This window comes from Phacochoerus africanus, chromosome 12 (assembly GCF_016906955.1).
Source record: "Phacochoerus africanus isolate WHEZ1 chromosome 12, ROS_Pafr_v1, whole genome shotgun sequence".
Lineage (NCBI taxonomy): Eukaryota > Metazoa > Chordata > Mammalia > Artiodactyla > Suidae > Phacochoerus > Phacochoerus africanus.
In genome coordinates, this window is record NC_062555.1 from 67,673,957 (window position 1) to 67,697,943 (window position 23,987).

Genomic DNA, 23,987 nt, shown 5'->3' on the forward strand with positions numbered 1-23,987 from the left:
CTTCAGTACTTACTAACTTGCAGATGAATTTATTCTCTAAGTAGAAATAAACCCATTTAATGACTTTCAGACAGACAATTTCAACTTTATGCTTTAAATATACAAACGAGATTTTTCTCAATAAAATGAAGGTAGTAAAAAAGGGATATAAAGGAAGAAACAGAGAACAGTTTTAGAGTGAGAATAAAATATGTTTTAATAATCTGAATGTATTAAAAGTTCAGATTAGGTTGAATCTATTCTTTCTTGGGTGGCATTTCCCTCCGATTATTTATGATCTCGTATTATTTACTTTAAGGCATAATAGTTACGTCTTATACATAATCACATCCTAAGTTTTCATCTGCAAGTATTAAAGACATTGCTATAGCTAAATACCATAGTATTAGTATTTCACCTGTTATTCAGTAGGACTAGTTTGAGATCCTATTGATGTTTCCTTTGTATTGATATTGCTTAGGATAGCCGTTAATCCTTTTGGATTACTTTAAAGCGAATGCTTCCCCGTTTTTCCAGTGAACCTTCAGGTTTAAAACACTAATTTTGCTGTTAAAATAATCTAGACTAGTCTTTTAATTAAGCAGAAATTTTCATTATTAAGTGAAGACACTTGATTTTAGCCATTTATGTCTGAAAAAGCATCCAAGAAAACTGTATTAGATGTTTCAGTAACTAAGGCATGTTGAAAACCGTTTGTGTGGGGAATGCGTTTGTCTAGTTTGGGTCGTGGTCTTCCTTCCTGTGAGAGCACTTACTTTTCGGACTGTGCAGTGCACTTTCAAAATTCTGAAAGCTTGTATTGTTTACTGTTCTATATTGTTCACACCCCACATTCCTTTATGCTACCAAATCCTAGTGAGAACTTTCTTGGGGTAAAATTTTCATTTGTCTTCAGTATAATGTCTCTTAGGTTTGAATATAGTATCTTGTATTTATATATTCACCATGTAACAATTTTTTTATTGAGTGCATATAATTAGCCAGCCACTATGCTAAGCCAAGGGACTAAGATAAGAACACCACAGAAAAAACTACCTTACATTATATATAATAACTTAGAAAGTAGTATACAGTGGATTCAGTACTCAGATTTTGTAGTTAGATCTGAATTCAAATCCTGCTTCAACTCCTACAAGTTACATTGTCATGTAACTTGTTTCATTTTATTCATTGGTGAAAAAATGGATAACACTTAGTTAAAAGGTTTGTTGCAAATTCCAAATCAGATTATTAAAGTAAATCTCTTACTATGATGCTAGGATCGATGAAGTTTATAATAATAAGAGTTATATATTATTTAATGTGCATTAAATTTTATCTTTTTTTGTTACAGTGCTGTTGACACACTTTATGCCTGTATGTTTAGGCAGGCATGATACAGGGCTATCGGGTAAAATATTTAATGGTATATTATTGTCTTTTTAATGAAACCTATACCATATATCTGCTTATTGATTTTAGTAAGATAAACTTTTATAGGTTTCTTTCTGAGGAACATTTCATTAAATTTTACTCTTTTGTGAATTTTTCTGTGCTTATGTGTAAAAGCTCTATGATTGCTTTGGGAACAAAAATATTGTCATTTATATTGTCATCTTTTCTAAAAATATGTATTTCATAAATTTTTATCCTTTTTTTACCTGCAAACCCATTGTGACTTAAAGCAGAAGATGAGGATCCAATTTAAGAATTATTTTCTAAGGAGCCAAGTATCCCAGAATTATTTGATGAATATTGCATCTGCTCATATAAAGTTTATAATATATCCATGATCATAAAGTATCCATGTGCTAGTAAAACAAATTAAACTGTTATTTATGGTTTCACTTGTGTTATTATTTATATCGTAAGCATTTATAAAAACCTAACATTATTTCTTTCAATGTAAGCTTTTTTGTTTGGTTGGTTGGTTTTTTGTCTATTTAGGGCTGCACCCACGGGGTATGGAGGTTCCCAGGCTAGGGAGCTGTAGCTGCCAGCCTACACCACAGCCACACCAATGCAGGATCTGAGTTGCTTCTGCGGCCTACATCACAGCTCATGGAAACACGGGATCTCTATCCCACTAAGCAAGGCCAGGGATCAAACCTGCGTCCTCATGGATACTAGTCGGGTTTGTTAATCACTGAGCCGTGACAGGAACTCCAAGCATGTTTGTTTTTGAGGAGCAAATATGTTTTAAAGTAACATCAATGTATAACTCAGTAATTTGAGATACAAATATCCCATTTTTCAGTTTTTAAATACTATTTATTTCTATCCTGCTGATGTGCATTTTTAAGTAAAAGGTTCAAAGGGTGTATTCATGAGCAGGTTATGTCCTGGATCCTGCAGATCTAAGCATGGAAGTCATTTTGCTATCTCAGCACATTAACTGCTCTGTGCTTGGTCACAATATTCTTGTGCCACAATATTTTTCTCTTAAAACTTTTTGTCATCCTGACCTTTTGTTCTGAGCACTCTGAGTGAAATAGAATCTGAAACCGGTGTAACTTTATTTCTACATTTGCCCAAATACTTGGGAAATTGAGAATTTCTTTCTTTAAACTTAAGATTCAGAAACTATTCCAAGTTTATTCTAAGTCATTTCATTTGTGTCTGAGGTGGGTAGAGGTTGGTGCAGGTTAGTGAACTCATTGTGACTCATGAACTCAGCTAATGTTTCTTCCTATTTTGTTTTGTTTTGTTTTTGCTAAAGTCATGAAAAGTGTTCTCTTTTAATGAATGCTTCTTTAGCTTTATTTGTTTTACTTCATTCTCAACAGATGTTGATTATTATATATTTTAAGTCCAGTATTACTAGTAGTATTTTTCTTTATTTTTAGAAAGCTGTCGTCTTTCCTACCGACTTCATTTTCTACAGTGTCGATTATGGTCTTTACTACAGCTGAAGCCAATTTTAATTTTTCCGTTGTGATGTCTTTTCTCTCCCATATTATTTTTATACATCTGCCAGTAACATTTACAATTCCGTATTCTCCCTATTCTCTTATTATTCCCATTTTATGTATACTTGACATATTTATGACATACTTTTTTTTCTTTAGTGGAAACCACATTTATTGGCTTAAGGTCAATGTGTTTGGGTTTTTTTTAATCTTTGAATGAGATAAACGCTGTCACTTTATATTTGCAAAAGACATTATTCCCTTTGATGGATATCCCTTTCTATCTTTGTGTTTCTAGAATCTCATCATCATTTTATCTGCTTGCTCTGAGGATGTGTATCTTCCCTAGTCAAATTCCAGAATCAAACAAACATTTAAAATAGCTTGATTATGCAAAAGTTAGGTAGACTAGTATCCTTTGCCTCCTGTCTTTTACTGTAAATATTAGAAGAATTAGTTCCTGGATAATAAAAACTATTCTGTAAATTCTCAGAATGAATTCTTCTCTGGATTTTACTGTAATCTACTAATCCTGCTTTTTTTCTTTATGTCTAAGAATGCCATGCTTCTTAAATTTATCAGTTTTCGAATAAGGGAAGGTTATGGGCTTCCATAGACTGGTCCTAGATAATGACATGGTGAGAAGGGGATAGTTCTGACCATTTCTTTTTTTTTTGTCTTTTTTTTTTGTTGTTGTTGTTGTTATTGTTGCTCTTTCTTGGGCCGCTCCCGCGGCATATGGAGGTTCCCAGGCTAGGGGTCCAATCGGAGCTGTAGCCACCGGCCTACGCCAGAGCCACAGCAATGCGGGATCCGAGCCGCGTCTGCAACCTACACCACAGCTCACGGCAACGCCAGATCATTAACCCACTGAGCAAGGGCAGGGACCGAACCCGCAACCTCATGGTTCCTAGTCGGATTCGTTAACCACTGCGCCACGACGGGAACTCCCTGACCACTTCTGAAATGAGAACTAAGAGGTAAGAGGAACCCCAAACGTTCTCATTGATGCCTTGGATTACAATTTTTATTGAATGTTATCTTGATAAATCCTTTCTCTCTGTACTATAGCATTTGTAGTTCATATATTTAGACCTAGGTTAGTCTTCTGTAATTTATTAACTGGGCTATATAGTCTTATGACCTGAGATTTAAGCAAATTTTATCAGTATTCATGGTTTCATCTGCTGTTATGATTTGTTTTGATATTTTCATGAGCTGACACAAGTAGGCAGCTATCACCTGAAAGTTAAACACCATTACTTTCTAACACAAATTTCAAAGTCTTTAGTAATAGCTGGTCGTGGTCTTTACTGCCTGTTGATACATTTGCTTTAATGATTAAAATTTATCATGATATTAAAAACTCTCACATAATGAAAAACTTAATGATATCCCCTTTCAGAAAATTTCGCATGAATTGAATAACTGATGATATAACTTTAAAAAAAACTCTGAGAAAATAATTTTTCTTGAACTTTAAAGAAGTGTAACTTGAAAGAAAAGTAGACTTTTGTTTTAAAATTCATATTTTTATGATTATGGGACAAATTTTGTGCAACTCTATAGAAAAATATGAAATTCCAATTTAGAATTCCATCATGAAACTACACCATTCTAATTTCCCCATGCCACGGTTTGTTAATATTCCACAAAGTCCCAGGATGCAACTATAAGACTGCATTCAAATCTATGAACATGAGGCAATCATGCTCAGCAGAGTATAACAATAATTATAATAGAGATTAAATAAAAATAATTAGAAAAAGTTCATCTAGTTTTGATGTATTAATTATTCTGACCCTGTTCTATTCAGAGTCTAATTATCTGGTTCAGTGAAAATGCCAAGATTTCTACGACTCATAAAAATTACATTCAAGTAATTATGTCAGCAAACTAAACAGTATTCATTTACCATGCCTTTTTATGCACACATTTGAATATGCTTTTTTAACTGTTTTTGCTCTTTGTTCCTATTCATGGGAAATAATACCTGTAGAGAAATTTGAAAGTCAGTTGCACTCTGAGCGTAATGTGCAATTCTTGCTGATATTCTTCTTTTGTAAGACTGCTGTAAGTCTCATATAACCTTTGTTTAAAAAACATGAATTAAAGTTCACTCTTCAGTTGTTTCAAAGAAATCTTTAAAACCTGTAGCTGTAGTTTTTTAAAAAAGTTTAAAGCCGTAATACAAAGCATCTCTTAGAAAGTTTCTTACCTCTGGTGGCTCAGAAGCTGCCTAAATAAGCCTCCAGAGTTACTTCTGTTACCCTTACTACTTTTGGAGGCATAGTATGGCACCCTACAAGAGTCGGAATTTAGGGAAAAAAAATATATATGTGTGGGTATAATTTCATAAACTTATCAGCAGTGATAATGTAAAAATTCCAAGTCATTTAGTATTTTTAAACCATAAGAATTTTTACGTTATTATGGCCCAGTTAGGAATTTCTTAGTGCTCACAACCAAGTTCATGTAACAAAGAGAATTACATTGATGATGAAATCAAATATACTACATCCCTTATAATCTCTTTTACTATTTTAGTAAAATATTTATAGGCATTTAAGCAAAAATTTGTTTCCCAGAGTATTGAGATTATTGCTTTACTTCTGTTTTCTTCATGTGGGTAGACAGACAAATTTAGTTGAAAATATAACCTTCAGCTGTATTCACACTGATAAGAATATAGTAACAGTTAAAATTTGAATCTTTCAATGGTGTTCTCATAATAAGATATACCTATAATATACACAAATGTGTATTTGTTAAAAGAGAAAATATCTCTTTTGATTCCCAGTTTATCTTTCAGGAACTACAAACTTGTTCCAAACTTTGTCCAAAATTGGGAGGGCCGGAGAATCAAGGAATGTTATTAAAATGGATGGAATGGAACTGGGACCAAGATGAGAAGGAGCTAGAAAAACTTCCATAAACAATACCCACAACCAAGGCATGGCTGCCATGGCCGTATTTATTTAATACAGATGTCATCTAGATAAAATTGAAGTGAGGTTAGTGATGGAGCTGAGGATCGAGACAGGTGGTCCCAAAGATATGGTTCCTTTGTGTTTTATATTCATAGAAATGACCCTGCTAGGACCTCCACAGTAGAATTTTTTATAGTCTCTACTTTTGAGCATACCTTGAGGTTTGTCAATTAAAATGAAGTATCATGAGAAACAGTAAAGCTTAACAGAAAAAATGTCTTCTTTGAATTTGTCAACGATACTCAGTACCTTAACATCCTGAAACACCAGATGTTGGAAATGAAGCACTGATATTTTGTAAGGAACAGCCTGAGTTTAGGCTTTATGTAGAATGGGAACCTAATTTTTTGCACATTCAGATAGTCACCTATACACTGAGGATGTCACTTTCCCCCACGCCTAAAATAGCAGAAGGGTTAGGAATAACTAGCTGTTGTATGTTTTGACGTAGAGTGTCTCATTTTGACACCAGATAAGCAGGCCCCTTGAGCTCATTACTTTTTTATTGATGAGAAATATGAAGTAAGATAGTAATAGGAACCTAGGCCTGTAACTCACCATCTAAATGCTTTGCCCTCACAGGCGAGGTCGTGAATATGATGTGACAGTGGTTCTTTTGGCTTCCTTCATCTCCCTTGGTGTGGCTGACCCATCTTAGCAGATGCTGCCCTCCTCATCATACCTTATCCTAAGGGGATGAAGGAAATTCCCCAGGGTTGCTTTTAGGGTCCTTCTCCCTGCATCTCAATTAGCTGCCCAATTGATGGACGTCGTGTGGGGTATTTCAGGGTAATTTCTGGTGGTGCTGGGAGGACAGCTCTGAGATCCGTAAATTTGTCAGTAGTGTTTGCAGCCCCCCTAGTGGCTCCCTACACCCCCTGGAACTTGACCTAGAGGGCTACGTCCCTTCTTAGGAGCCTGTTTAAACCTAAATTCTAGATGCATCCCTTGGGTCCTCTTCCTTCCCTCTTGATGAAACGTTGTCATTTTGGAGCCAGAAACATTGTTGTACCAGTCAGATGTAGAGATTAAAGCTGCAGAGTCAGATTGCTTGCCCTTGAATCTTGCCCTGTTAGGAATCTGTTCCTTAACAGCTCTGTGATCTGGAGCAAATTACTGAACTTAGACTGTCTTCAATGTCCCCTACCTCATAGGTTGTTGGAGATTAAATAAGTGAATATATGTGAAGCCTCAGAAAAGTTCTTGGCAAATAGCTGACACTATATAAGTTGTAGCTATAAAACAACACTCTTCCACATAAAATGGTTACTATTAATGTTAGTATCATTCCTTACTTAGGGATTTATGTGATAAATCATGCCCCAAATCTGCCAGGTTTGGTTTTTGGTACTCAAGTAAATAATTTAGAAATTAACATTTTTTTCTTCTCTGTCAAATATGTGGTGTATGGAAATGAAAAATATTTTGTATTGCAGATTGTTATCCCTGTTACATATTTTACAACATACTGGGGAGTTCAGGTTTTTTTTTTTTTTTTTTTTTTAATTTTAGGCTATGTCTCTCTTTCATCCACGGCAGGGGATGGCATTGGCTCAGGTTTGAAAGGTCTCTACTTGATACAAAAGTTCAGTTCAAAAACTATACATGTTCATGTATGAATTTGTGCAATATAGATGCTTGATGACAGAGGAGAAGAAGTCTGTCAACATGCATTCCAGGAGATTTTTTTCTGGGGGAATTTCTCTTGCAGGATCTCAATCATTTTTACTCCTTTATAGAGTAGACCTTGTCAACATCATGCAAACAGTGAAGCTGATACACAGAGAAAGTAGGTAGTTCTAAGTGAGTAGTAAGTAGTAAAAGCAAGATTTAAATTCATGTTTTCTGCCCAGATGTCCATCGACAGATGAATGGATTAAAAAGATGTGGCATATCTACACAATGCAGTATTATTCAGCCTTGAGGGAGAACATCCTTCCATTTGTGACAACATGGATGGACCTCAAGCACATTATGCTAAACGATATAAGTCAGACAGAGAAAGACATACTATGTGCTATTACTTACATGAGAAATCTAAAAATGTCACACCTCTTAAGGAGAAAAAAAAAAAAGGAAAGAAAGTAAAACTGTGCTTACCAGAGGATGGAAGTAGAGAGATAAGGGCACAAACTTGTAAGAAGTATTAAATCAACTGTAGAGATCTAGTACATTGACTATAGACAATAAAGCTGTGCTTTAAGTGTGTAATGTGAAAAATATTAGTACAGCGGCAACTGTTTACAATATATACGTGCATCAGACTAACAGGCTGTACCCCTTACATTTATACATCGTAACATCAAATGTATCCAATTAAAAGTGTATGTTTTCTGATGGTTAGTGACACTTCCTGTACTGTAACTGCTTCCTATTTACCTTCTATCCACTTTCTACTTGACTTCCGTTCCATGCCTTCCTCCTCTAGTCATCAGATACATCCATCTCATCATATGGATCTGAGAATCTAAAGTTTAATTAAGCACTGTATCCCACTGCAATTCCAATGCTTTCTCCTTGTCTTTTGTGATTGTCTACAGAAGGGATATGTGAGTTTGTTTTTTTAACGGTTGGATTTATATCTCATCAGACCATTTTTTTCTATCCCTTTAATAGTGGGCATTGAAAAGGGCAATTGACATGATTTATTGTCCGTGTTATACTCTGGCCATAAGGAGGTGGTTTTGGTGTCAGAATGGATTTGCTGTGAAGGTTTAGGATGTAGAAGCTCTTTAGATCTCAGTAACTATCAGCCTATTTACTTTGATTGTAATAACTGCTGCTCCGAGGGGGCGTATGGTGTACCTCATGTGCAACATTTGCATATAGATTTCTGAAGGAATGTGTATTCTAAGGCACATTCCTAATGATAATGATGAAGAAATAAAGTAGCATGTAATAGTGCAAATCATTATTTAAAAAAATTTTTTTTAATTAAAAGCCAAACATTTCAGGTACAAGAAGCCATATTAAAATTTTGCATAGAAAAATTAATATTAATCTGCACATGAGCCTTGGTTAAGTTTTAATAACTTCTCTAAGGGCAGGCAGAAGCAAACCTAAGATAATAGCATCATATTTTGTTTATCTGCAGATAATTAGCAGCTGTAGATGAATTAATTTTTTTACAGCTTTTACAGAACACTGTTTTTTGTTTTGTTTTGTTTCTTTGTCTGTTTTTTGTCTTTTGTCTTCTTAGGGCCATACCCGCGGCATATGGAGGTTCCCAGGCTAGGGGTTGAATCAGAGCTGTAGCTGTAGGCCTATACCAACAACAACAACAAAACAACACGGGATTGGAGCCACATCTGCGACCTACACCACAGCTCACAGCAACACCAGATCCTTAGCCCACTGAGCAAGGCCAGGAATTGAACCCACGTCTTCATGGATACTAGTCAGGTTCATTAACCACTGATCCACGACGGAAATTCCCAGATCACTGTTTTAATGTAAAGGTGACTACCTGATTCATCTAGAGAAATGTAATTCACTTTGCTCAGCTTTCTGGCAGATGGGAGTAAGGGGAAGGCCCAAACTACATTATGTAAGAGTAGCTTAAAAAAAAGAAGGTTAGGGAATTTCCAAACTTAATACCTACATGGTAACAAGAACCAGTAACAGCAGAGAGAAGGTAATAATAGCAAAAGTGCGATTTGCGTCTATGAGGAGAACATTATTACATTTTATTACTAGAATATTCTATACCAAAATTTCTAGAAGCACTGCTTATCTCATCTCTGAAAAACCTCAAGCAAGTATACTTTATAAGTGCATAAATATACATACTCAGTCATAGCTTTATTGCACATAGGATGTATTTTGATATTATAGTGATGAAATCTCTCAGAAAAAAATGAAAAAGTAAAGCAAAGACTTTTTTAAAAAAAGAGGGATATTTTGTTCATGTTCTCATAGTAAATGTCTTTTCTTATCTGAACACATTAAAATTCTAAAGGTAAATGGATATTTGTCAATAAAGAAATATAGGATCTTAAATTTTTTGAAGTGTTGGAAGCAGCAAAGTGACAGAGAATAAAGATATCCGAAGTTAAAAATTCCTGGATTTTTTTTAATCAAAGTAACCAGATATCAAAGAGAATAAAGTAAGAAGGAATTAGGCCTTTACAGCTGCAAATTTTATCATGGCTTCTTATGAAATGTTAGACTTTCAACTTTTTTAGATCTTAGATCCTAAGTGTGTGTGTGTGTGTGTGTGTGTGTGTGTGTGTGTGTATATATATATATAGTAATGTCTGTACTAGATGACATTTAGGCTCCCTCCATTCGATTTATTATAAAAGTATATTACATTATGTTAGACACATCCTGAAAACCGTATTTTAAAAAATCTCGGTGGAGAGATGTCTAGTAAGATGCCAGTGAAATTTGTAAGCTAGCTTTTTTAGGCAACATAATTCTTCCTCATATCTTCCAAAGAAATATATTTGATCCCACCCTATTCTATATAATCTTAAAATATTTGTGTGAATAGTTCCTTTAGGAGAAGAAAAAAAAAATTTTCCAGTAAAAATCTGTAGGGGATGGGTGAGTCACAGCTTATCAATCTCTCTCTGAATACATCATTAATTATGTCTTGCTTTCGGCTTATCCCTAATGAAGGAGAAGTTAACTTGTTAAGCTTGGAACTGATCCCAAAGTAGAAATTATGGTTTTAATGTATTTAGAGGTTGTAAATCTTTTTCAGCTGAAAAAAAACAGACTGACCCCCAAGGTGTAATGTCTTTTTTCTTTTTTCAGTTGATTTATTTTAATTTTTTTGATTGTTATTTCCCCAAACAATTTTTTTTTCCTAATGTACAGCATGGTGACCCAGTTACACATGCATGTATATATTCTTTTTTCTCTTATTATCATGCTCCATCATAAGTGACTAGACATAGTTCCCAGTGCTACACAGCAGGATCTCATTGCTAATCCACTCCAAAGGCAATAGTTTGCATCCATTAACCCCATGCTCCCAATCCACCCCACTCCCTCTCCCTCCCTCAGCAACCACAAGTCTATTCTCCAAGTCCATGATTTTCTTTTCTGTGGAAAGATTCATTCTTGCCATATATTAGACTCCAGATGTAAGTGATATTATATGGTATTTGTCTTTCTCTTTCTGACTTACTTCACTCAGGATGAGAGTCTCTAGTTCCATCCATATTGCTACAAATGGCATTATTTCATTCTTTTTTATGGCTGAGTAATATTCCATTGCGTATATATACTGCCGTCTTCCTAATCCAGTTGTCTGTTGATGGACATTTGGGTTGTTTCAATGTCTTGGCTATTGTGAATAGTACTGCAATGAACATACAGGTGCATGTGTCTTTTTTAAGGAAAGTTTTGTCTTATAACTTAACGAGGCCTCTAATCAGTTAAGAATACCACCTCAAATGGTGCCTTAAGTGCTTGAGTATATTAGCTCAGTTTGCCTCTTCTTGGTTAATTAATTCAAGATGCTTGGTTTTGATCTTTTAGAAAAGTTTATGTCGCTGAAATATCAACAAATAACCAATAGAAATATTACATGAATTATTTCAAGTTGGACATTCTTCACTGAGTGTTGCTGACAAACTACTGAAATATTTTCACCTTGTGCATGAATGAAAGGAAAGGAAGTATAAATTCCCCTTTCGTCTAATTTTTTAAAATATTAAATATGTTAAATACACAGACACATGTTAAGTGGTAAGTACTAGCACACCAAGCACACATCATCCAAATATAAAACAGATGAAACAATAGCAAATGTAAACATTTTGCCATTTTTGTCACATTAAGAAATCAAAAGTAAAAGGCCCAGTTTAAGTAGTGCCATCTGTACTAGTTCCTACCTCTCAGATATAACAATGATATTGAAGCTAATGTTTGTTTTTCCACCACATTCTAACACTGCTGCTTCATATGCATGCATACATTGTACTGTATGGGAGGAGTTGAGGGGATTATATAGTAAATGTGTTTGAAGTCATTGGAGAACTTCCAAGGAAATAAAGACTTTAGGTCCAAGATTCCAAATTCCAAAGGGTGGTGACTCTATTACTAGTTCTGCTGTTTTAAAAAGACATCTTCTTCCAAAGCAAAAGCCATAGATGGAGAAACTGTGCCAAAGTGATAGGGGCTGAAGGGCTGAGGAGACATTATTAATGGTGGGACAAAAGTTGTTCCACTATTGCCAAGAGGAAGGCACTGCCATAAACACTGTGGGGGTTCAGTTAGACTTGAAGTGAAGTGCTTACCAAAGGAATATGTGTTGAAAAATGGACGTAAAATAGCACTTAGAGGGATTAAAGCCCCTCTTTGAATCATTTTAATTTCTGATAGCCTAAATTTATTTGGAATTGCCAGTACCCGTAGTCTATCTCCATAAACAAAGTAAAAGTAAATCCTTTTTAGAAAAAGGTAATGTAATCCAAAGTCTCATATTCTTTCTATAATTTTTAATATGACATGTCCAATATTTCCTTAGAAATAACCAGGCACAAGAGAAAACAATACCCGAATGAAAGCAGAGACAAGAGACAAAAGAAACAAATACATGGGAATCCAAATAATAGAGTTATCAGATGCAGACAGTGAAATGACAAGAGTTAATAGGTTTAAGAACTTAAATAATAAAATGGAGAATTTCATTAACTAATAAAAATAAACAAAGGAAATTCTAGAACTGAAACATCAGTAACTGGAATTAACCTAACACATATATTGAACAACAAAAGAGACTTTGAGTTGTTCAAATATCTGTGTGTCTGTGTGTAATATTCGGGTTGAAACATGGTAAGACAAAGTAAAAGAATAGACAAAATAAAAAAATAGGGTAAGATTAAAAAAAGCCTATTATGTGTACAACTGGAGTCATAAGGAGAGAGGAAAAACGAAATGGCATGGGAAACCGTTTGAAAAGATAATTGCAATGAACTTTCCAAAACCAAAAAAATCCTTTGAGACATAATTTTGAAAGTCATCATGCATTGAGCAGGTTAAAAGAAAAGCACATTTAGGTATATCATAGTAAAATGTAGCACACTTTAAAAAAATAAAACCTGTCAAAAAATGTTTGCTTCTACTTCAAATGAGGAATAAGAGCGAGGGCTGATTTTCAACCAAATTAATGAAAGGCAGAAGACAATGGAATGATCATCTTTTCAAAATGCAGGGGAAACACAGCTACCAACCTAGAATTCTATATCTAGCAAAGTTATCTTGCTAAAAATAAAGTGAAATAAAGATGTTTTCACACAAGTCAAAAACAGAGAATTTGTCACCAGCAGAGCCACATTAAAGAAGTAAAACACTAAAAGTAGTTCGTAATAAGGAAGTATAGAGATATCAAGAGGAATGAAGAACATGCGATGTAAATATGTAAGGACAGCTAAGAAATAGTTATGATATAAAACTGATATAAAAAGGATATAATTGCAGTGCACTGTGGTGTTCAAAATATGTATGTAGAAGTAAACTATATGAAATAATTTTATTTCTTCTTATGATATTTTCATCGGGTTTCACTAGTAAGGTTATTATAACCTAATAAAATGAGTTGGAAATGATTATCTAATGTTCTTTCCTTGCTGTAAAAATCTGTGTAAATTGGTGTTTTTATTCCATAAATGTTTAACAGTACTCACCAGGAAAACCATCTGAGCCCAGAGTTTATTTTTTTCCCTTATGTGGCACTTGTTTCCTCCCCAAAATTCAGTTTCTCTGATGGATATATGCCTACCTCAGATTTTCTTCTTCATTTGCATTCATTTTAAGTTTTAAAATGTATTAGTTTAAACTTGTGTGCTTAACTTTTTGTCTTTTTTATTTTTTAATGTATTTATTATCATCATAACCAAATTTTTTCTAAGTAATTATTTCATTATTTCAAATATGCCATTTATTATTTTTTTTAATTTTTATTATTATTTTTTTATTTTCCCACTGAACAGCAAGGGGATCAAGTTATCCTTACATGTATACATTACAATTACATTTTTTTTCCCCACCCTTTGTTCTGTTGCAACATGAGTATCTAGACAAAGTTCTCAATGCTACTCAGCAGGATCTCCTTGTAAATCTATTCTAAGTTGTGTCTGATAAGCCCAAGCTCCCGATCCCTCCCACTCCCTCCCCCTCCCATCAGGCAGCCACAAGTCTTTTCTCTAAGTCCATGATTTTCTTTTCTGAGGAGATGTTCATTTGTGCTGGATATTAGATTCCGGTTATAAGTGATATCATATGGTATTTGTCTTTGTCTTTCTGGCTCATTTCACTCAGGATGAGATTCTCTAGTTCCATCCATGTTGCTGCAAATGGCATGATGTCATTCTTTTTTATGGCTGAGTAGTATTCCATTGTGTATATATACCACATCTTCCGAATCCAATCCTCTGTCGATGGACATTTGGGTTGTTTCCATGTCCTGGCTATTGTGAATAGTGCTGCAATGAACATGCGGGTGCATGTGTCTCTTTTAAGGAGAGTTTTGTCCGGATATATGCCCAAGAGTGGGATTGCTGGGAAGTTCTATGCATATGTATATGGAAGTTCTATGTATAGATTTCTAAGGTATCTCCAAACTGTTCTCCATAGTGGCTGTACCAGTTTACATTCCCACCAACAGTGCAGGAGAGTTCCCTTTTCTCCACAGCCCCTCCAGCACTTGTTATTTGTGGATTTATGAATGATGGCCATTCTGACTGGTGTGAGGTGGTATCTCATGGTAGTTTTGATTTGCATTTCTCTTATAACCAGCGATGTTGAGCATTTTTTCATGTGTTTGCTGGCCATCTGTATATCTTCTTTGGAGAAATGTCTATTCCATTGATTGATTGGCTTTTTTGCTGTTGGGTTGTATAACTTGTTTATATATTCTAGAGATTAAGCCCTTGTCAGTTGCATCATTTGAAACTATTTTCTCCCATTCTGAAAGTTGTCTTTTTGTTTTCTTTTGGGTTTCCTTTGCTGTGCAAAAGCTTTTCAGTTTGATGAGGTCCCATGGGTTTATTTTTGCTCTGATTTCTATTGCTTTGGGAGACTGACCTGAGAAAATATTCATGATGCTGATGTCAGAGAGTGTTTTGCCTATGATCTCTTCTAGGAGTTTGATGGTGTCCTGTTGTATATTGAAGTCTTTCAGCCATTTGAAGTTTATTTTTGTGCATGGTGTGAGGGTGTGTTCTAGTTTCATTGCTTTGCATGCAGCTGTCCAGGTTTCCCAGCAATGCTTGCTGAATAGACTTTCTTTTTCCCATTTTATGTTCTTGCCTCCCTTGTCAAGGATTAATTGACCATAGGTGTCAGGGTTTATTTCCAGGTTCTCTATTCTGTTCCATTGGTCTGTCTGTCTGTTTTGATCCCAGTACCACACTGTTTTGATGACTGTGGCTTTGTAGTATTTCTTGAAGTCTGGGAGAATTATGCCTCCTGCTTAGTTTTTGTTTCTCAGGATTGCTTTGGCAATTCTGGGTCTTTTGTTGTTCCATAACCAAATTTTATAGCATTTTAATCCCAAATCCTCAGCACATCCCCCCACCCCCCAACCTGTCTCCTTTGGAAGCTGTACATTTTTCAAAGTCTGTGAGTCAGTATCTGTTCTGCAAAGAAGTTCATTGTGTCCTTTTTTTAGATTCCACATGTAAGTGATAGCATATGATGTTGGTGTCTTACCGTCAGACTGACTTCACGTAGCATGATAATTTCTAGGTCCATCTGTGTTGCCGCAAATGCTGTTATTTCTTTCCTTTTAATGGCTGAGTAACATTCCATTGTGTATATGTACCACATCTTCGTTATCCATTCCTCTGTCGATTGGCTATTGTACATAGTGCTGCAAAGAACACTGAAGTACATGTGCCTTTTTGTGTCATGATTTTCTCTGGATAGATGCCCAGGAGTGGGATTGCTGGATGAAATGGTAATTCTATTTTTAGTTTTCTGAGGAATCTCCATACTGTTTTCCACAGTGGTTGTACCAATTTATGTCTGTACCTTCTTTAGAAATATTCTTTCTTTCATTCTTGATATCCAAATTGTATTTTTTCTTTTATTTTTCCTCAGCTGTTTTGTTATAGGTTTAATTTTACTAATTTTATTAAAGCCACCAATTTTTGCTTTATTCCATCATTTGATTCAAATTTCATTGATTTCTACTGTATTCTACAGAATTAATTTCCTTCTACTTATTTTAGATTGGTAATCTTTTTCTAGCTTCTTACCTTAAAAATTTAGGCCACTGAGTTTAAACCTTCCTTCTTTTCGGCCCAAACCACTTAAAGATGTAAGTTTTCTTCTGCACATCTCTTAAGCTGCATTCTACACATTTTGATATAGTGTATTTTTACCATCATTCATTTCAAAATATTTTTAATTTCACTTATAATTGCTAACTCTTGCAGTATTTAAAAGTATGTTATTCACTTTCCAAATATTTGAAAATTTATATATATATATATACGAATATATCTTTATTATTACTTTCTCATTATACTCAAATGTCATTATCTGTAAGCATTTAATCTTTGGAAATTTATTGTGACTTGTGTTATGGTTCATCATATGGTCTAAATTGGTGAACATTTCGTCTGCTTCAGAAAAGAATGTGTGTTCTGCAGATGTTTGGTTTAGTGTTTAATAAATTTCCGTCAGGTCAATGTGATGGACAAATGTGACTCCAATATTCTATAGCTTTAAAAATATCATCTCATTCTGCAAATACCTGAAATAAGAGTATTCAAATCTTTAATGATTTTATATTTCTTTATTTCTCAATTTTGGCTTCTTGTATTTTGTGGCACTCTTTGCCACTTCCATGATTATGATTAAGGTTAAAAAAAAGATTCTCCCTCTTTATCTCTCACATAATTCTTTAACTTAAAGTAACATTTTTTTCTGATGTTAGGGGAGTCTCGAGTTTTCTTACGCTTGCTGCTTACACACTATATCTTTTCTATTCAATCTATCTATGACTTTATGTTTAAAATAATTTCCTTTACAAACCATACAGCTGAATCTTGTTCTTTTTGAAAATTCTGTTTGACACTCTTTGCCTTTTAATGATGTTTTTTAGCCTATATGTATACCTATTAATTACTGATATTTAGTCTAAATCTACCAATTTATTATTTTCCCATCTACTCTGTTCTTCCTCTATTTCTTCCATTCTTACCTTCTGGGTTAATTGAATTTTTTTTTTCATTAAAGTAGTGTATTGTCTCTTTAGTCACAGCAATCTGCACTATTTTTTACTGGTTGTTTCAGGTGTTACAGTCCTTACAATATCACCCTTTAACCTAACACTTGGATTTGAAATTCCATCCTTTCACACTAAAGGTAAGATTCCCACAACTGTATAGTATCATTTACTCTCCTCTTTTGTGGTATTGTATATATATATATATATAGTTTTGTGCTCAAATAGTCATATGTATTAAAATTTTTTAAGCATATTGATCCCCTTACCATTTCTGGTGTTCTTCAGTTCTTTCTATAGCTCAGAATTTCATCTTAGGTAATTTCCCTTCAGCCTGAACTCCTTTTAGCATTTCTTGTACTGTGGGTTTCTTGGTAATACAGTGTTTTACCTTTCATTCACATCCAGGAATTGTTATTTTGTGTTTAATTTTGTTGGATAGCTTCACTAGCCATAGAATTTCTGGTTAACATTTTTTTTTTTTCGGCACTTGGAGACCTTAATCCATTGAATTCTGTCCTGATTTTTTCTCTACCATTGTTTCCCTGTAAGTAATATGTTTTTGTTTTTTCCTGGGTGTTTTCGAGACATTTTCTGTATCTTTGGTTTTCAGCCATTCTGCTGAAACATGTCTGCGAATAGCCATGTTTGAATTTATCTTGCTATTATGAACTTACTTTGCACCTTGTATCTTTTGATAAGTATATCTACAAAAATGTTTCTGTCTTATTATTTCTCTTATTCTGGGATTTCAAGCACTCATATATTAGATATTGTTCAATAGGTAATTAAAATTCTGTTTATTTTTAAAAATGCCCCCCTCCCCTTTTTTTGGCTGCCCCTGTGGAAGTTCCTGGGCCAGGGATCAAACCTATGCACAGGAATGAGCCAAACTGCTGCAGTGACAATGGCAGATCCTTAACCTGCTGCACCACAAGGGAACTCTTCCCTTTTCTTTAAAGTGGATAATTTCTGTCAATAGAAATTATTTAACTTAAAAATTCATTGACTCTAACTACTGTCTTCAGTCTGTTGTTGCCTTTCTAGTTTATTTTTCATTTCAGTCACTATAATTTTTAGTTTTTAAAATTTCTATATTTTTAGTTTTAAGTTCTCTGCTGAGGTTCCCATCATGTTCTATCATTATGATAATATTTTTTAATGCTCTGAACATATTTTAGCAGCTACAGAGTAACTTTCTTCATATTCCAACCTTTGTCTCATCTTGGGGTCTGTTTCCACTAACAATATATTTCTTTTCCGATTTGGGTCACTTTTGCCTATTTGTGTGTCTAAAAATTTTTATCATATACTGAATACTGTAGCTAATATATTACAGAGACTGAATTCTGTTTTCTTCCTTTTAAGAGTGTTTATTTGTATTGTAGCAGGCACTTCACATGTTTGCACTCAAACTCCAACCTTTATTTCCCCTTTTTTGGGCAGCAGCTAAGATTGCTGCTCAGGTTATTCGACTTGCTTTTGATCGCGGTTGGGATTTCACTCTCTTCCACGTGTACACAATTTAGTTACTTGTTTATATGAAAGTTTGAGGTTTACCTTCTCTATGTCTTCCTCTTTTCTGTCTTTTCCCTGATCTCTCTCTCTCTCTCACACACACTCACACTAACTTCCAAGCACTTTGCCACCCGTGATTTCTGCCCTTAGATCCCATTCAGTACGAATGCAGCTTTCTGACTGACTTTGTTCATCCAGTTAAGATCGGGGAGTCCTCTGAAGTAGAAAGTGTAAACTGAAATCTTTCCCAACACATTTCCTTTCCTTCAAAACATCGATCACCTATGCTCAATTTGGTCACTCTCTGGTGGCTCCAAATAATTGATTTTAATACTTTTTTTCTAGAATGTAAAATTGTCTATGGAAGATCCATAAAAAGTCCGATACAGGTGACTGCCATTACCAGAAGTTGAATCTCTCTTTTCTATAATAAACTAACAGAGGGATTGCCTCTCAAAGTAGCCATACGCCGGGCTTGCAAAGACCCTTCTTCCTTACTGTTGGTGAGTTACACCAGGGAGAGAGCTGGTGTCTCACTGTAAAGCTATCAGTAGTCTATTAAAATAGAAAGAATGGAACCTCTCTGAGATCTGCTTTGTGGTAGAATTTAAACTTATGTCTCAGTAGAATTTACAAATGCAAGGGTAGCTTGTGGAGAAGAGCCTAGAGGTTGCTCTGTTATACTGAAGGATTTTTTGACTCAGTCAGTGACCTGAAGCTGGGACCAGTTTTCTTACTCCATAAAATGAGAGGCCTTCATACACGTTTTCACCCAGAGGATACTTTGTGATGATTTTTGTTAGGTCTAAAATATTCGAACTTCTCCAAGAAAAATACTAGGTAAATAGAAGATGTGTCTTGTAAGAGAAATCATTTAACTTAGTTTTCTAAATTACTCTCACAATGCCCTTGCTACTGATGCATAACTACCACTTAATGATCATACTATTTGCATTTTAAATTACTTTGTGTGCACTGGATATTTACTCTGATCACAAGAAGTATATTGCCTTGGGTGGTGATGTTATGCTGCAGTCATAATTAACTTTTGCTTAAACGTACTCTATGATCTTAGAGGGGGGAAAAAATCCTTGTTAACAGTGCTATATTTATTTTTCATCATATAGCAGAAAATTAATACATTATTTTCTTTTGGTTTCTTTTGATATTTGCTACTGTTGCCTTAAACAAAAATATGATGTTTTCTTTAGTTATATGTTATTAATTATTAAATTAAAGGTGCCATATATCTATGACCATACCCATATAGAGAATTTGATAAGGTCATGGGAATTAATCTACTTCCTATCAGTCTCCAACAATGAAAGAATTGAAGTTTACAATTAGAGTAATAGGTTGCAGTTTACTGCGTTTTTTTTTTCCTGAATAATTTTTAGTAGTACATATTCCATTATACTACCAAAATTTTCTCAGTGTAACACTTGTATTTGTTTGGCAACAAATTATAAGCAAAAGTCTCCCCACTAACACTGTTTTGTGAATCCGTTTGTGATGTCAGCATTCATGAAGGAAAACCACCTGTTACATACGTGTATCTGTGTAATGTAAATGTATATATGTAAGTGGTGTGTATACATGTATATGTGTATAAATATATGTATGTGTGTATTATATGTATTACTAGATTCTGTAAACAGGCACTATTATCTTTTCAATATGAAAATTGGTATTCATCTTAGCTAGTATAACGCAAAAACTAGGCTAGAATTACAAACCTGATATCCTCAAATCCATATGGAATAATATTATACACATTAAAAATATTCTTAGAGTGACATGGAAATAATAAGCATATTAATATTGAGGTAAATTTTAAATAATATATAATTCAAAATTAATGAAGAAACAAGCATATGCAGGCATTTCCTTCAGAATCCCAAGATAAATAACCTAGTGCAGAGAGTTCCCTGGCTGCACTGTTGGTTAAGGTTCTGGCATTGTCAGTGCTGTGGCTCGGGTCAGTGCTGTGGCGTGGGTTTGATCCCTGACCCAGGGACTTTTGCATGCCATGGTTCAGCCAAAACAAACAAAAAAGAATGTAAGCCACTGCATTTCAATCTGATGACTGATTTTTCCATTTACACGGTTAATGTACAAACTAATGCAAATTCAAGTCAGGAGAGAATCATATGCAGTATTACTCATATTTTTTAATTAACATGAGTATGATTTATATTTACTCTGTCTTGGATCGGCAGTGTTGCTAGGGCTCTGCTATTTAACTAATAAATAATGAGATTTCACTTAAGATAAAAATTTTAAACTGGTTCTGTTGTGTGGCATGCCACACACAGCTGTCTAGTTGTCTTTCCCTTCTAACAGTGACACAGTATCTAGTTTCTATAGTTAACATTTTGTTGAAAGAATAAAACATCAGACACATCAGAATCTCTGAAAAAAATCACTGTATCTACTCGCAAACAGAAACATTATTTTGGGTAAAGTCATGAACTGTACTGCTTCTGGATCCTTGGATACAAGCATGTCCTTAGGCAGGGGCAAATACATCCAGGCTGATGACTGCATTTTGGGAAAGATAAAATCAAAGGCTAGGTCGCACAAAGGGGCTTTTTGTGATTTATGCATTATCAATGTCTAGAGAACATTTTCATGTACTCAGACCACAATTACTTCATTTCATTTAAATTAAAAAAAAATACTGAGGACTGTTGTTTTAAAAGTCAATGCGTTAGGCAGGAGGGAGAACCAAAAGTTAGTGTCTGTCCTCAGGGAGTTTGTAGTCTTTTCTTCCAGTTACAGGATGAGGCAGAAGTTGATAAGAGCCAGGAAAAGGGTACAGAGGGCTTTCTGAGGTACAAAGTGGGCTTTCTGAGAAGGAAGTAAATACTTCTGTAATGATACTGGAAAAGTAATTTAGAACTTTTGCATCGGGGAAGGTGTTGCTAAAGTTAGGAAAGCATTTGTAAACAAATTCAGTAGTTCTAAGAGTTTATTATTCACTTTGAACTGAGAATTGACATCACATGTTCCTCATTAGATTTCAGTTATTCATTTGCAATGGTTTTAACGTTACTACTTTCTTTCACTGAAGAGTTTTAGCAATATGGTGTTCAGTGACTTTGGCTCTAGTCCTGTGAAACTCATAGCAAAAGTATGCTATCTTATGAACGGAAATGTTCATAATAGGAAGCGTTCGTTAAAGCTGAATGGAAAAAAAATGTTAAGTACATTTTTTGGTCCAGTGGCTACACTAATAATGAAAAGATAATCAGTAATTATAACAGCAAGGTTTTTTTTTTTTAATTTCATGAGGTCTGTAATCTTTTATCTGAGATGTAAACCCAGCTTCTCAGTCTCTTATAACCTAAGACCATCCCGTTGAACTCTTGGTTGGGTGTCACTTCACCTTCCATCATCAATTTTTATAGTACATTGAACTAAATCCTGCAAGTATCTAAAATTCATTTTGTTATCCACGAACTAGACAGGGTTGGATCATTACTTAACAATCTGCAGTGAAATGCAATAGGATGCTTATTATTAATTATTGTCTTGGCATCTGTGTCATTTTCTGCATGATTTAGGTGTTCTTGGAGCAAGATTTTTCCATAGCATACTGATTCCTTAGAGTATAAGTTAACTCTCATGTTAAAAAAAAAGATTTCATTGTCAAATTGCCTTGGGAAATTTATCATTCAATACAGTTTTTAACCTTAAATAATAAGACATTTAGTTATTGCACACTGTAAAATTTTAGTAAGGGATAACATACATAGCATTTTACTAACTTATTTAATTGCATGATTTGTTTCTGCCTATGTAAAAATACATATCCATATCTATATATAAAAAGGTTCACCAGAGGTATGTTTAACCTAGTGTTGCCTCCAGGTAGAGAGGAATCTATTGTATGTTTCTAATAATTCTCTGATATTGAACTTCGATTTTTACCAAATGATCCTGACCCCGCCTTAAACTAGATCTGTTCCTCTTCTGTCTGAGCTAAAATGGTCTTTAAAGGAAGCATGAGGCTACAACTTATGGAAGATACAGTGCTTGCGACGTAACAGGGGCCCGCAAAAGGAAACCATCTCACTTCCTGATCTTCCTTTCTGGGTTCCCATTTCTCCTCCTCCTTAGAACAGGGAAGATTTTGTCCTCCCTTTATGCTCATGGTTAAAAATATATTGATGTTAAGTGATAGTTTCTTATACTGGTTGTGCATTTGAATCAGTTGGAGAGGTTTTAAAATTATCCAGGCCACAATCATACAAAACACTCAGTGTAACTGGGCATGAGGCTCCAGCGTTACTTTTTCTAGAGTATTTTCTTCCCTTCTCGCTTTACGTAGACCAAGTGATAAAAATGCACAGCTGGGGCTGAGAAGTGTACCTGGAGCCCGAGTGGGCAAGTCCCTCTCTAGACTCTTTGCTCGTTGTTTTAATCAGCAGCTTCCCAATGAGATCCGTACCTGAAGAAAGCCCCTTCCACGTCTCCTGGCCTTCACTGAGTGTTTTTTTCTTAGAACTCCAATTTCAATTAGGTGTCTTTGACATCTTTGGATTACACAATCTTACATGTAAGGTAAGTCAGAGGGAAATGGGCAGGAATATGCAGACTTCGGTGTGACAGAAATGCCACCTTCACACCTGTGGTTAAAAGGAGAGGTCTTTAGGTCAGCTGGACACTTGCTATGCATTGCCCCAAAATTTACCACTCTTTTTTTTTTTCTTGTTTCTCTTTTACATGAAACTGAAAACATTACATACTTCACATGTTAGAGATGAAGATTTACATAAAGCATTTGGCAGATGGCACATCTTAGCTATTTTAATCAGGATTATCTTCACATCACAAATGAATGTATATACACACAGAGATTCAAACATGTATCTTCTTCCTAATAAAGTGGAAAGTGACTGGTGTTTTACACAAAACTGATTCCTCTCTGTGTTTACCCAATAATAATGGTTACTCTCCTGAACAGACATGCAGAGAAGTCTAAGATCTAACTGCATACAACCTTCCTGATTTTTCATTGCAATCCAAAAGAAAAAAAAAATAAGACCATGTAGTATTGAACTATATTCATTCCTGGAACATAGGATTCCTACGCCCATCTCCGTGCTTACATTCTCTTCTCCCCCATCCACCCTCTACCTTTGGATCTTAGAGACCATCCAATATCCACATAAGATGCCCACTTCCTCAGACTTTTTCCTGCCTACAACTCTGCTGCCCACACTTGGTGGATACAAGCCCTGGATTGAATGTCTCCTGTCTCTCAAATCAGCTAGTTCATAATATAAAATGTAATCAACATGCAAGAGAATAGACAAGACTATTTTCCAGTCCCACTGAAACAAAAGGTTATCTGAACATAGTTTTTAGAATATTCAAGCCTTATTTCAATCAGAACCC